The 15,599-nt window shown below is 45.3% G+C and overlaps 4 non-coding genes across 4 annotated transcripts; 1 reads left to right on the top strand and 3 right to left on the bottom strand.

Annotated features, from left to right (window-relative positions):
- Positions 1-8,106: 8,106 nt before the first annotated feature.
- On the bottom strand, positions 8,107-8,178 carry TRNAP-AGG (transfer RNA proline (anticodon AGG)). Its single transcript has one exon. It is a non-coding gene; the product is annotated as a tRNA-Pro (tRNA).
- Positions 8,179-9,108: 930 nt separating this feature from the next.
- Positions 9,109-9,190, top strand: TRNAL-AAG (transfer RNA leucine (anticodon AAG)). The gene has a single exon. It is a non-coding gene; the product is annotated as a tRNA-Leu (tRNA).
- A 3,393-nt stretch (positions 9,191-12,583) lies between these two features.
- On the bottom strand, positions 12,584-12,655 carry TRNAP-AGG (transfer RNA proline (anticodon AGG)). The gene has a single exon. It is a non-coding gene; the product is annotated as a tRNA-Pro (tRNA).
- A 321-nt stretch (positions 12,656-12,976) lies between these two features.
- Positions 12,977-13,049, bottom strand: TRNAT-UGU (transfer RNA threonine (anticodon UGU)). The gene has a single exon. It is a non-coding gene; the product is annotated as a tRNA-Thr (tRNA).
- Positions 13,050-15,599: the final 2,550 nt, after the last annotated feature.

Here is a 15,599-nt window from a genome sequence, read left to right as displayed (position 1 = left end):
GCAGGATAAAGGAAACAACCTGTTTTTTCAACAGCCTGGCATTTTCTTTCCCTTGTAGTTAGTCAGCCAAGGTCAGTAAGCCTGTCTAATCACCCCTCTCAAAATGGCTGCTAATGACAGCAAACTCAAAGACATGGTAGTCTAAACAAGATGGAAGTTTATTTCTCATGTAAAAGAAAGCCTGGGGGAGTTAGCCTAGGATTGGTGAGGTGCTCCAAGGAGCTGGCTTCTTCTCTCCTAGTGGGTGGCTTCCATGTCATGGTCCAGAAGGCTGCTCCAGACACAGCCATCAGGTCTGTATTCCAGCCAGCATCGAGAAGAAAGGTACAAAAAGGGCGTGGTGATGCCTTCTAAGGATGCATCCCAAAGTTTCACAAGCTATTTCCACTTACATCTCATTGGCAGTAACTTGGTCAGGGAGTCACATCCAATTGCAAGGGGCACTGGGGAATGTAGGGCTTATTCTGGGTGGGCACGTGCCCAGCTAAAATCCTGGCTTCCTCTTGCTAAGGAAGAAGGGGACAAGAAACATTGAGGACAACTCGCAGCATTTTTCCTCCTTGTCTTCAGGTAAACATTGCTCCGGGAGATGATGATGAGTGTGCTTCAGAAAAAAAAGCTTCCTGATCTAAAGCTTGAGAAACATTGTTAATTACATCCCTTTCCTTGCAGTCACAAGATTCACTTTGAGCCCAGCATTCGAGAAGCTTGACTAATTTCATTTAATTCAGGATTTTACAAATTGATTCAAGCCTGGAGCTTCATTTGAGGGGCACCACTATTAACATCCTAAGGAATAGGGTTCTAGAAAAGAACATTTCACTAACTGATCTTCCCAGACGGGGGGACACGGCAACAGATGGCAAACTAGGAGCCAGGCGTCTGAGTGGGAACCAAGGGAATGTAACTTGCATAGACCCAGCGTTTTGGACGTGGGGGATTGCCCTCCCTCTGTTTAACAATAATCCAAGCCCCATCCTTCTTTGCTGCTGGGACTCCAGTTCTTTTCCCCAAATGTTTTAGAAGCTCTCCGAGGAGTGCTTGTCTCTTGTCTGAAACAGACGCTGCAGACACCCTCTCTGTCCACCCCTGGCTTCTCGTAAGTGCTTCTGCGTGGTGTCTGCTTCCTCTGTCTCCCAAAGCCTGGATCCAGGCCCCGTCCTGTATTCTCTAGTGCACATCTAATACAAGGATATGGGGTTTAACAGGCTTTCTGAAAAAAAAAAATCTAATTACAGAAGAGAAAAAACCTTAACTCTGATTCCCACATCTACTAGTCTTACCGTCCACCAGCAGACCCTTCACAAGGAGCTCCTTTCAAATTGGCCATTTCCTTGGCCCTTCTGACATGGGCGTGCTTCTTCTCGTATTGTCCCCTATTTTATATTTCCTCTGCCTCAAGCCCTGGGCCCCCTGCCCATCTATAGTGGTGACCACAGAGTTTCTATGGAGGACGGCCTGCCTGGGAGTCGGTGATCACACCGCAAGAGGAAGCGAGGGGCACTCATCTTTCTTCTCTCCCAGACGCCCTGTGCCTCTGGAGAGCCAGAACAATGTGCCTGTTTGCTCTAGCACACTGCCTGCTGCTCACAAGAGATCAAAAAGTGTTTCTGGAGTGGATGAAAGGGTAAAAGATTTCAGATCTTTCCATTCTTCTGCCACTAACTAGCTGTGTGATCTTGGGAAAGCCATATCCCAGCTTATTCATTTCTAAAATGGAGGTGGTGGAAAAGAATAAAGGAAGAATTTGACTACCTTAAATGTTAATTTCTGCTGTCACAAACGAAGGCGCTGAGCTCATTTGAAATGACCCCAATGGCTATTCTCTGAACAGGACAACTCTCTGGCTACCTCTTCTATTCCTGCCGCCCCCAACCCCAGGGAAGTAGCTCCATGGTCTCTGCCTCCCAGCCTAAAGTCAGGGTGAGCAATTGGTGAACGGGGAGCTGGCCCCTGGGCGTCGGCCCAGAAGTGGGGAGGTGGAACTGTGACTCAGGATTCATTGGCTACCTTTGGCAACCGCAGAGCTGTTTCCTAGACAAGCTATTAACAGTATTAACAGCAAGATTCAGGCAATACTGTCACAAGCCTCCGGGCACTCTTCCAACTGCCCTCCCACTACCTCAGTTGTCTCTCTGTCCAGGTGAGGTGGACAGAATGGAGCCTGCATCTGTCCAAGAACAAGCTGCTCCTGCTCCGGGCAGGGCATGCTCTGAATCAGAGGCTCTCAACCTCAGCTTTGCAGGTACAGTCCCAGGCTATGCACAGGCTATGCACCTGAGAGGCGGAGGGCCTGTACTCCCTTGGGGGCAAACCAAGATTTTTTTTTTTTTTTTTTTTTGGTAACTTGACTTGTATTCTTGAAATGACTGCCGCAGGTGATAGCCCAGGGGAGGCCAGGTTGAGGGGAGGCTGACCTAAGCATGTCTTATAGCTACTAGTAGGCCCTTCAGTTTCCCATTTCTGAGAATGCTTTGATCATAGCATATCCTTCTCATGTGTGTCCCCAGGCTAAGTCCTCAGCAGTTTCCTTTGAACTCTCACTGAGGAAGGCGCATCAACTCAGCCTTCCCTACAGCTCCTCCAAGCCCATTCACGCAGTCCATACCAGCTCCAGCTCTGCTCTCCTCCTGGGGGTCCATTCCAGCTTCCCTGAAAATCAGATATGATTCCTGGAAAGCAGATGAATGATAGCCCCCTGACCCCAAATAATCACCAAGGCCCTAAAGAACCCAAAAGCAATTCAAAAATAAACAGTCAAAACTGAAACAAAAGAAAAAGCCACCACCACCACCAAAAAAAAAAAAAAACAAAAACAAAAAAACCCTTCCTATTCAGAAGGCTCCAGCTGGAGCAGAGCCAGCAGTGGCCTGGGAGTCGTGAAAGCTGGGCTCCTATCTTCTTGTTGGCTCCGCCACTAACTAGATCTGTGTCCACGAGCTTAATTCCATGGGCCTTGCTGACCTCCTCTGACGTGGCTGGGAGCCGGCAGGGCTGGCGGAAGGCAGGCGATAAAAACAACTAACAAGTTTTGGGTTGATAAAACACATCTAGTCGGAACCTTCCCTGGTGCACGGTTCTATGGTTGCTTTATTAGAAACCTACATTCAATATCTTGTAATAACCTTTAATGGAAAAAAAAAAAACCCGAGTATATGTATGTATATGCATGACTGGGATATTGTGCTGTTCACCAGAGAGAGACACATTGTAGTTGACTGTACTTCAGTAAAAAAATGTAAAAAGAAACCTGAAACTGGGCTCCCCGTGGCTGTTTGTTAACTCTACTACACCACAGTCATCTTTAAAACAACAGCAAAAAATCGAATCCTGTGCCTCTGCTATCCTTCCCCAGCCCCAGAACGTGTCAGTGGCTTTTCCTAAGTCTTAAAATAATGACCACAGTCCTCACCTCTGTCTACCAGGCCTTGCATAGACAGCCTCAGATCACTCTCCCTCCCTCTCTATCCCTCTTTCCACTCCCCTTTTCAGTTTCCTGAATTCATTAGGCTTCCTCCCAACTCAAGGTAAGACAGGAAGGAAGGGGGCAGTGCATGGCCATTAAAGGAATGACACAGGAATTAGTGCCAAGATGGCAGTAAAGTCAACTCCCAGTAGACCTTGAGGTCCAAGATGGCAGGAGAGTCGACCTTCAGTGGACCTTGTCCTTCATTACACACACTGTAATGCGTCAGCATGGTGAATGACACACCCACAAGCACCAGGACAGTTCCCAGGCTACCCCTGAAAGGTCAAAAAGAGGGTGGTGGCCCAGTCCCTGGGAATTCTCTGTCCCTTCCTCAAAGTAGTTGGAATAATCTTCTCACTTGTTAGTGTATAAAAACAAGCAACACTGCACCTCGTGGCTGCTCTCTCTTGCCTTCTAAGCCGTCTGCACTGCCTGTGGAATGTGTGTCTACTTTTACTTTAACCCCCCACCCAATCCATACCTCATGGCCTTTCTCTTGCCTTCTGAGATGGCCTGCACTCTGTCAATGGGGTGGATGCCTCTCTGAATGAATCTACGTTTATTCAACTATGGCTCATTGTTGAACTCTTCCTTGTGCGAAGCCAAGGACCCTCACTTGATGGGGTGCATCCCAGGGACTTGACTGGGACCTGGTCATGGCCATCTTCTCATGCCCCATACCTTTTCCTGTATCAAAGGTTTTTGACATCTAATTCTCTCTACTCACCTTACTCCACTCACCTCTCCCCATTCTGCCTGGTTAAATCTTACGTGTTCCTCCTTTCCTTAGACAGCCTTCCCAGAAGCTCCAGGGTAAGTGAACAGCCTCTGTTTTGCTTTCATCACACGTTGTACTTTACTTCAGGGGCCCTTATCACTGGCATAATAAATTAAACTATATCTTGGATTAAAAAAATTTACCTATCACAACAAAATAATAATAAACTAAAAAAAATGGCTTGATAAACAAAAAAATTACCTGATTGTTTCATGAGGACAGAAACCACATCTGTCTGGTTCCCTGCAGTAATCTCTGTTCTAAGCACCGTGCCTGGAATACTGCAGATGTTCAACAAATGTTTGCCCGATAAATGTTCAGTAAATACTGATTGCATGGAAGGACGCATGAGTGAATGACCTAAAAGAATTACATTTTACTCTTTAGTGATAGTGTCCAAGAACATGCTATTCTTTGCAAAGCTCAATAATCTGTTTTGATCATTTTGGTGGGACCCTGTGGCACCATATGGGCATGAGATCGGGAAGACCAGTGAAAGGAAAGGAAAATGTTGATTCACTTCTACTTACTACTCAAGGCCTTAAATCTATGATTGTCCCTCTGAACCCTCATCTTTAGCTGTTAAAGACCAATTCAAGCATTTTACTAGTGGATGCTAGCTCTGTTTTCTGCTTTCCCTCTACATCCATGGGATGCCATCTACTTTAATAAGTAGTTCAGCTTAATCCCATGAACACCATCTCCCTGGACAATAACACAGCTCTCGCCTCCGAATAATGTACGCAGAAGGATCAGCAAAAAGTAATGAGGTCCCCAGAAATTGATTTTTAATCTGCAATCTCTCCTTAAAGACCCTAAAGGGGAGACCCGTGGTAGTATTCGGTTTGTCCACAAGGGGGCAGAATCTGCCTTGCCCTCAGAGCTCCTGGGAGCAGAGACACGTTGCCTGTTCATATATACTGTTTTTTTAACTTTAATTTTTATTTTTAATAAAATTTTAATGGTGATACTGAGGATTGAGCCCAGGACCGCGTGCCTGCTAAGCACGCACTCTACCACTGAGCTAATTCACACCCGTCCCCATACATATTGTGCGACCATCAACATGTTCTCACCGCCTGTATTCATATACTCCTCCCGGCATCCTCCCCACATGCGAGCAACGTTTGCTTAGGACCGACAGTCACCGTGATTCCTCATCACAAAGCCTGGTCAAGTGAAGTCGATGAAGTCCTGTGGGGCTATACAGCTCCTTTCCTAACCTTAGTTTTCCTCTTCCCCTGCAGTCCCCCTGTTGTGGACTTTTGTTCCTCATTTTCTTAAATCAATTATTTTACAGACTTACAGAATGGTGCTGCTCAATGCAACCTTACAGTGTGACCCCAGAACACCATCTGGTTCAGAAGTTGCCCAAAGCCAGAAAAGCCTGGAGCAGCCCTGTACTCAGCAGCTCTGCTCGGAGCAAGTTTGCAACAGGAGTCAATGGCACTGACGCACGATTTACAGGTGCCGAGAGCCTATGCTGTGCCTTTCTTTCTGTCCAGTTGGAAGAACTTTGCAAAGCTTCTGTAAAGCATGAGTAGGTCCATACTGTGGCCACAAAGGAGAGCTGCCACGGAATATATTTCAGGCATGGCTCCTCTCAGCCTTTCCCAGAGGGTGGCACACACAGAGGATTCCCCCCACTGCACAGAAGCCCTCTATTCAAAGCCACCGATATCTCCAAGCTCCTCATCTTCCCCAGTATCACAGGAGAAGGTATTCCTTCAAAGTTCATATAACTTTCTGATTTAAAACATTTCACATCAATCATTAAACAAATATTTATTGAGGATCTCTTAGGTGCTAGGAACTGTTCCAGCCTCTGAGATTTTGGTAGTAAAAGAAAAACAAAAAATCACCGTGTTCTCATGGAGTTTCCATTCTAGGGGCTGAGGAGGGAGAATTAATAAAAATAACAGTAGCAGCAGCAGCAGCAAAAGTCAGGGGCTGGTATGTGCAAAGAAGAAAATTATAGAAAGGGGAATAGAAAGCAAAGGGGTTGCTACTTCATACAGAGTAGACAGAGAAGTCCTCTCTGATAACGTCTGAGCAGAGGTCTTAAAAGCAGTGAGAGATTGAGCCATGCAAGTCTGAGGGAGATACGATTCAAAGCAGAAAGTAGAGCGCATGCAAAGGCACTGAGGTGGGATGTCTGAGGAGAGCTGGAGGCTAATACAGTTGGATTGCAGCCAGTAAAGGGGGAGAGTGGTAGGAGGTGAGGTCGAAGAAGTGAGGGGAGTCCAAGAAATGACAACATCAAGCCGAGATATTTAAAGCCATGGCAAGGAGCTTTGATTTTGTGCAAAATGAAATAGACATGAACCAGAGGGTTTTAGGAAGAGCAATGATGAGCTCTGATCTAGGTTTTAATAAGCTCATTCTGCATGGTCTGTTGAGAATAGGCACAAGAGCCAATCAGGGAACCCTACTAAGGGGCTACTGCCATCGTGCAGGGGAGAGGTTGTGGTGCCTTGGAATACAGTGATGGTGGTGGAGGAGGTGGTGGTGAGAAGTGTTTGGAAATGTTCTAAAGGAACAGCCAACATCATTTGTTAAAGGATTGAATGTAGATTATAAGAGAGAGCCCTAAAGGATGGTTCCAAGTTGGTTTGTTATACAGTTCTTCCGAATAACTGCAGTACTAGAACTTAAATACTCGGCAGCATAACTAAGGGTGAAAGGAAAATACCTGCGGTATCTAGATCTTGTCCATCAGGTGAGTCAGGGCACCTGACTGAAATAAGAGGATGTGAGCCCTGCATACCCAGCTTGTAGGGAGGGAGTTAAGGGTGAAGGGCTTGAACCTAGGGTCTACCCCTCATATAAGGAATGAAAGCCACCCCCTCCACGCACACGCATATCCATCTCAAATAAAGCAGGCTGAACCACTGGGCTGCCTCTTTTCTCTTGGAGTTTCCTGATCTTAGCACAGTCTTTCTGTGGCTTGGGTAAGTAAGGAGGATCACAGAAAGAAACAGTCTGGCATCTCATTGGATTCGAACTAAACTAGGGAAGACAAAGTATCAGCCGGAGGAAGGTGATTCTGAGGAGGGTGGAGTGGGATCCAGGATGCCTGGATTGACTGGGATACCTGGTAAGTTCTCCAGCTGTGGCCTATAGAGCAACAGGGTAGCATCTGTATCTCCCAAGCCAACCGTAATGAAGCTTGGGGATCTTTTTAAAAATAACCATGCTGGACCGCATCCTCAAAGACTCGAATTTAATTGGTTTGGCGTTGGATCCCGAGGTGACCAATTAAACAGTTTTACATGAGTCTAATACGCAGACAGGCTTGAGCCTCACTGGTGAGAAGTTCCTTCCCAGATTCTACATCACTGGCGACTCCCGCACCCCGAGGCACACACACAAGGGCCCTGGAATGTTAGGCTTGAATGAGGAAGAGAGTCTAGACTTTCTGTGACCAGGCTGGCCTGCAGAAGCCCCAGCACCCAGAGGGCCCTCATGCTTACAGTGGCGGAATATTGAGGGTTACGTGAAACGGTTAATGTAAAATACGCCTTCCTAAGTCCTGAACCAACAATTCGTGAATAACTTTAAAAAACTACAAAAGAGAAATGATGGTTGGTTTTAGAAATAATAACTTTGTAGAAGAAATACTATGTAAAATATACGTAATAATGTCTATTGACTGGTATTTATCCTGATTTAATGACATGATAAGGAGCTTTTGTCTAAAGATGAAGGTATAGATCTACAATAGTGGAGTATAAAATGGCGTTCATACAGTATTATTAGTTACAGAAGGTGCTTGCTTAACGTGGTTGGTATTTTAATATCACTCAGTCAAAGGCTTTACGGGAGGCAGGAGAAAGCAGCTAAAGAGGGAAGAAAAACAGGGCTCGTCCGGGATTTGAACCCGGGACCTCTCGCACCCTAAGCGAGAATCATACCCCTAGACCAACGAGCCACATGTATGAAAAGCATCAGTCTCTAAATTGTAGTAAAGAAACTTCTAGCCACGTCCACCATTGTAAAATCTTTTTTTAAAAACATCTTTGGGCACGGGTGACACCCAGTGGAGGAACAGATCACTGCACCCTCTCGTCCAAATTCCGAAATGCTGTGTCCCTAGACTACAGATCTTTTTTAGAAAAAGAAAATTCAGGATCAACGAAAATAATTGTGCACCATGTTTTCGCTTCCGAGTGAGCCACAGGTGCTGCAGGAGTGGTGGCAGGCAATCGCACGAGGGACGGTCACAGGCTGAGAGGTGATCCCGTGGCAGTGGGGAGGGGAGAGGACACACTTTGCCCGCAGGGCTTCTCCGTGGCGGTACCCGCCGCTGTGCCCTCTGCCGGCCGGAGAGCTCAGCCCAGGTCGGGAGGTTTCTTCTGGTCCTGGCACACAACCGACCGGCTCCTGGGCTCGGCCAGGCTGGGACGTCCATGGCGTGCTCTGGAACTCACCTCCGGGAGAGCTTCCGCGTCTCCTCCCAGAAGATCCAGGTGCCTTCTCGCCACACGACCCCAGCCTCAGCATCCTTCACGTAGCGAAAGCTCTCGCCATGTGGCGCCCTCCGTGGAGATCCCCTCGAGGCCCGAGAGGACCTCGCTCTCCCTGGTGACCAGCCTGTGCCGGGCCCAGGCGGGCGCTCCGTACACGTTCGAGCTAACAAAGATTGTACTGTCTCTAGTGATGCCCTGCTCTTGTATAATACGGCTCTTTCCACCAATCTCAAGTACTGTGGTTTCAAAGAAGAAAGAAAGCAAAACAAATCAGGAAGAAAAAGGGGGAAACAGATATGAAGAATTCCTCAAAACGATAAATATATGGGGCGTGGCGGGAAGGGGAAGAGAGAGAATATTGTATAGAATTTGCCTGAAAGATGGTTATCATGGGTAGCGTGGCCGAGCGGTCTAAGGCGCTGGATTAAGGCTCCAGTCTCTTCGGGGGCGTGGGTTCGAATCCCACCGCTGCCAGCTGTTTTTGAACCTACTCGAATCAGCCAGTCATGACTGCTCTGGTTCCGCCACTTTAAGGTAGTTTATTTACCTTTGTCTCGCGACCTACCGGTTGTCTGTAAGTGACAGAGGATCTAGGTTTGCGCTGCCTTGCGACTTTTCGTGTTTCTGAGTTTGTCATAATTCAAAGTTTACCTTAACAATAAGCAATAACACTTTCGCAAGATAATAATAATAATGCCTTTTAATCCATGGTTTCCCAAAGGCAAAGCGCTAGGACTTTAATATCATAAAAGCTTTGCCTTGCCTTTCTTCACTTAGCCAAAGAGCATATTTTGAGCATCTGTATTGTTTTGGAACTGTTCTACTGTTGAAAACTACAGAAAAACATGAATAAAAACCAATTCCTGCCAACAAGGGAGGTTCACAGACCAAACTGGAAAAGTAAGCCGTACTGTTACAGAACAGTCTTAAAACATCGTAAAGCATCGTCAAGCAGAAAACCAATACAGTATAAAGAAAGGCAGTGCAGTGATGTGGGGCGGATGGCGAGGACATGGTGGGCTCTGCCGCTGGTGTTAGAATAACAGTCTCGTTCTCACATTACAAGCCGTGTGGCTTTAGGCAAATTACTTATCTTCTATATGCCTCAATTTCCTCTTGTCTAAAATGAGAAAATAATCGTATATACCTCATAGAAATATTGTAAAACTTAGCTCATACACTTAAGGTGCTTAGAACAGAATTTGGCAATCAAAAATGTTGTGTTTTTGTTACTTAAACACATATTTTGCCACATTTCAGACCACAGGGCTGTCTTTCTTTTCTCCCAACTGGGATGAAATTCCACTAGAGATGAGATAATACAAGACCAAATTTTCTGTAGAAAGTTACAGTAAAAAAAAAAAAAAAAAAAAGTATGAAATTCCTGTTATTATCAATACAGATATTTATCACTCTGCTGGTCCACAGATAAGCAATTTAGTAGTTTCTTTTTGAGCAGAAACCTGAACTGGGTACTTGGGCCAAAGTGGAGACATGAAAAATGATTTAGGCTTTCTATTTGCAGTGTGAGCCCGCAGCCATGGCTCCTATACTCTGAGGGGATTCCAGTCTGAGTCTCCAAAAAGCCAGAAATAAATGCTGTTGAATTGTGGCTTCTGGAGGCCAGCGGGTGTGACTCATTCATTCTTAATCACATACTACGTACTGCACATAGTGCCAAGTGCTAAGGGTACAGCAGAGAGCAGGGCAAAATTTTTGGCCTTCTGGAGCTTACATCATAATTAAGGGGGGTGAGGAGAGAAGAAGAAAAGAAACAAATGTATATAATAGTGTCAAGTAGTGATAAATGTCGTAAAAAAAAATAAAGTTGTATAACAAATAGTGGCAATTGCGGGCTATTTTGGAAAGAGTGATCAAGGAAGATGTTTCTAAAGAGGTGACGTTTGAGCACAGAAGGACTGAAAGAGGAAGTTTTACAAATGTTTAAGGAAATAATATTCAAAAATATTAAAAAGCAAGTGAAAGGTTCATAGCAGGGAACAAGGTCCATGTACCTGAAGTGTAGTAAGAAAGCCAGTGTAGCCAGAGAGAATGGGTGAGAAAGTTGAGGAGCGGGTAGGAGCTGACATCAGAGAGAGATAGTCACAGCCAGAACAGGTAAGGGCAAGACTGTGGATTTTATTCTAAGTGTGAGAAGTTATTGGATGTTTTGAACTGAGGAGAACATTCTTTTACTTATGTTTTAGTAAGATATCTCTGGCTGCTCCCTAGAGTAGAGAGTAGAGAAAAATAGGAAGATGACCTAGAAGGCTATTGTGGGAGCCCAGGCAAAAGCTGAAGGAGAGTTTGAACTAGGGTAATAGTAACGGTTGTGTTGGGAAATGATTCTGAATGCAGACCTGACCAGGTTTGTTGGTAGATTGGATGTGATCTGTGGGGGAACTGGAGGAATGAAGGATCTATTTCTTGCAACATGGATGGTGGTAGAAGGGCCATTGGAAGAGAAGTGGCAGAAAGCCAGGAGTACTATTTGAGACATGCTAAATTTCGTAACTATATCTCATTCACATGGAGTGAGCAAGTGACTATATGTAAAAAGCTAGGTCAAGATTTATGATATAAATTTAGGGATCATCAGTAAATAAACGGTATTTAAAGGCATATGATTGGATGAGTATGTGTAGACATATCCAAAAAGGAGGACATTCAGAAATTGAGAGATCAGGAAAGCAGGAGCCAGCAAAGGAGGCTAACAAGTAGCCTCCTGAAATGAGGAGTATAGTATCCCTATGCCGCTGGACAGTTAAGTGGGATGACGAGTGAGAACTAACCTTTAGATTTGGAAGCATCACAGTCACTGGGGACCTTGACAAGAGCCATCTCAGAGGAGTGGTGGAGACAAAGGCCCGATTATGATTTTGAAGGACTGGAGATACTGTGTTTGTTTGTTGAGGGGAATGATCTTGCACACGGGGAGAAATGGCTGCTGTGTGTGATGGGGGCTGTGGAAAGGCATGTTGACTGCAGAAATTAGGGCCTTGAGTAAGGGAGAGCGAAGGGCGTCCATCTGATGAGGACCGGAAGGAGTTGCCCTAAGTAGGAGAAGAGAAAGGTGGGCCTTCAAGGAGGCAAGACAGAGAATACGATTGTTGCTGTAGGTAAATTGGCCACTTTGCTGCCAGGAAGGGGATATAGTCCACTTCTAAAGGAGTTATTCTTTTCTGTAATAGTTACTCATTCAAAAGAGAAAGTTGATGAAGTCCACAAAACTTTTCTTTTTTTTTTTTTTTTAAATTTAGCCTTTAAAATTTGCCTTCGGGGATTTGCATTCCCTCATCGCTCTGTTGCTCTGCTAGAGTTAACAGAATCCGTCCCGTTTCTCACAGGAATATCTTTTTTTTAAGGGGCGAAGAGGGAGGTGGAGAAAGAAAGAAAAACAAGACTATATGATAATACATAAAAACTCTTTTAAAGGAGAACATATCAGACACACAGTGGTGATCATGTTAGTATGTTTCAGCCCCCAGAACCTTGAGGAGAGGGGAGCAAGGAAACAGTCCCTTTATTAGTGCTTGAAGTTTCCAAGCAGTTACCCATACACTAATTTATTGTACTAAACAGGATCCCTGGAGGTAGGCAGGAAAAGGGTTACCATTACAATTTCACCGCAGATGCGCTGAGAGGCAGAGAGAATTAGCCGCTCTCAGACCTGCCACGTACGCCTGCCTGCCAGGAGGAGCAGGGAAACACTTCGTCAGATCAAATTCAAAAGATAATTTGGAGCTGTCTTTAACGCTGCTGTTTCACTTCCCTGGGGGGGGCCTTCGCCGCTACTTTTCAAAGCAGAGAGAATAAAATGCAGTAACTGACGTATTTTAAATAAGTTATTGGAGGCAAGAAAACTGAGGGCTCGTCCGGGATTTGAACCCGGGACCTCTCGCACCCTAAGCGAGAATCATACCCCTAGACCAACGAGCCACGGTGCAAAACGCTTTTAACTTCGCCTCAAGGCTCAGTCTCGTCACTAGGCGTTTCCAGAAGAAGCGTGCCTTTGAGTGCCTTCTATTGGCAAGAATGCGAGTTTGTTTACCCTGCTCGCATAAGCCTCCCGCCGCCGAGTCATTTATCACCTATGGCGGTTCCCGACCGGAGAGCAGTAGGGGAAGTATGTCTGCGTTGCCTGAACGTCTTCTCAGGCGCCGCGAGGAATAAGGAAGATCTGCCGCGCACAGCTGCGTTGACATCCTCGTCCGGCCCTGGCCGCCTCTCGGCGTCAGAAGGGAAAAGAAAAGAAACCACAGGCCCCAGCGAGATTTGAACTCGCGACCCCTGGTTTACAAGACCAGTGCTCTAACCCCTGAGCTATGGAGCCCTCGCTTCTGTTGGTTTTCTCTATCTCTCACCTTATAGATGTATTAGTAAACCTACTATTACAAAATGTTAAATAGACCTTTGACTCGAGCAAAAGTCTAAGATATTCTCCTACAAAATTAGAATCTGTGTCCTGTCAGTCCCTCGAAAAGACTCCACTTTGAGTAGAGCCACTGCTAGACTGTCTTCTCGTCCCTTCTCTTGATACTCTGCTGTGACATTGCCTTCTGTGCCTTTGGTGCCCAGAAAGGATGCAGCTGTAAGAATTCCAGATATTTGGGCACACGAGAGACTCACCTGAGATTTAAGAGGCGTATATAGAGGGCATCTGATGAACAGGACGGGTAAGATGCACTCCCTGCACTTAGTATGGTGGTAAAATACGCGGAGAAGGTGAGAAGTTTACCATGGTTTTGTCCTTTCTGAATCCAGAGTCCCAAACCCTTAAGTTTGTATTTTGGAATTAACGCCTCTCTCTCAAAAGTCCAGGGGTAGAAGCGAGCAGGGAAAAGAGGTGTCGGGGAGGAAGACTTCAACCCTTTCTTAAAGCCATTTATATTTGCATATATCTTTGGTATGAAAACAATACAATTTTTTAAAGAGTTGTGTTTTCACTTTTTAGAAATCTTGTTTATGTAAGCTAATAAATAGGAACTAATTTTATTTAACTATGAAAAATCTCGTACCGATTTTTACTGCGAACATAGCCATAGGCTAGCGCATTTGGAGAAAAGCACTGATTCATGCAATCCCAGGAAGCGAACCAATTGTTTCATAAGATGTAATAACTCTCTGACCACAAGACTGCTCTTGTACCCACTGTTTTTTATTGTTGTTGTTTGCCCAAGACAATGACCTCTCTAAGAAATCTGATATTTATGGTCGATATTCTAGGTTGTTCAGGGATGATTCATGGAGAGGCCAGGCGATGCTGTCCTCCGGTGAGATGAACGTGCACGGCCGCCCGCAGTAATGAAGGTGATGGGATCTTCTGGGGCTTGACAAGAACTGCTTTTCCCAAGACTCCCTTGGAGGTGAACCCTCAGTCTTTCTACACCAGGCAGTATCCTCCACGCCCCCAAGAGAACTACAAGACTGTTTTAACTGACTGCTCTGCCTGTGAGGATCCAGAATCATCAGGTCGCTGTATCCCATCTGGCAACACAAGGCATTTTACTGAAGGAAACCTCCAAGGTGATCAGCATGATAATCTCTTTGAACCTAAAGCTAGGTATCATGATTCTTGAGGAAATGGCAGAAAAATCAAACCAAAACAATCTTTGAATCAAAGGAGACGTGTTATGTTGGTGAGTGTAGACACTGCAGTGTAGTGGTTAGAAAATGCCTGGGTCCACTGTTTAGCCTTGTAGAGTCACAGTGTCCTCGTTTTGGAAATGAGGGTTCATTATTATCAACTATCTTTTTGATTGTTATTATTTTCAAAGTCACAGGCCATAGGTAAAATTGTTAAACAGTCAAAATTGTCCCCTCAACAGCTTTCTCTTCCCTTCTGCTTTGTTGTTTCTCCTCCTCTCTTTGCTTATTATTCTCTGGTTGTATGTAGTCTTGGATCCTCTTACCTTTTCATACAATGTTTCCTCATCCTCACCCTGTCACAATTCAGCAAGCTCACTTCTAGTCCCTATATAGACTGATTTCCCTTTTAACCACAGACTGCTTGTTATGCATCTAAGAGGAGTTGAAGATGCTCAAAGGAGAATTCCAAGAAGTCGGAGCAACAACCAAGGGCCTGATGTTTTTTGTCAGTACTAGACAGAGCTTCGTTTCAGAGGCAAGGTCCTCACTCCTGTATCAGAACAAATAAACCTTTGACCAATAGATCCTGTCTACATTCAGCCTATCTCCTACTGCTGAAGGTTTTTCAGGACTTTAGGTCAATTTCTCTCATTCTCCCAGCCACTCACTGCCATGGCTCACTTTGATTGTCCTGTCTGACTCCAGCAGGTTCCCAGAGCCCTTCCCACTAGTTTATTAGACCCAGAGGGCAACAGCAAATATGTGCCTGTTCCAGTGTGCTCTGGACCTTGGAAGCTCATCTGTGAAACAGCTTGACTCTAGTAGACATCTTAGAAATATTTTTCATTACTTTTTTTGTTTGTCTGTATTTCTTCCACTTCCCCTCAACTTTATTTTGCAAACTTTTAAGCCTAGAGTGGAGATAAATGAAGACCAACTAAATGAGAACAAGCAAAGGCTATTTATTCAGAGCTTGTTGTAGCAAGGGAGTCAGCGATCATCACTTGAGTTTTGGCGGAGACTCAAAGGCAGACAGAGGCATGGAAAATTTTTATAGTGAGAAAAGGGGAAGGCTTCAGCTGAGCCCTAATTAGAGGCTGTTGGCCTGGGGGAGCTGGAGGCGGGCTAACTAGAAGCCAGGAATCCTATGTGATTAGTTAGGGATGCGTATTTGACTTTCTTTGGTTGGTCCTAAATTGGAAGCAGGGACAAATGTTAGGAAAGGTGTCAGTTACTAATCAAGTCCTGGCCATTGGAGCTGCTTGTTACAGGGGTTATTGTTTGGCTTCGGGTT

Source organism: Camelus bactrianus, chromosome 6, assembly GCF_048773025.1.
Source record: "Camelus bactrianus isolate YW-2024 breed Bactrian camel chromosome 6, ASM4877302v1, whole genome shotgun sequence".
Taxonomy (NCBI): domain Eukaryota; kingdom Metazoa; phylum Chordata; class Mammalia; order Artiodactyla; family Camelidae; genus Camelus; species Camelus bactrianus.
Note: the sequence above shows the minus strand (reverse complement) of the source record. Positions and strands in the feature narration are given on the sequence as shown.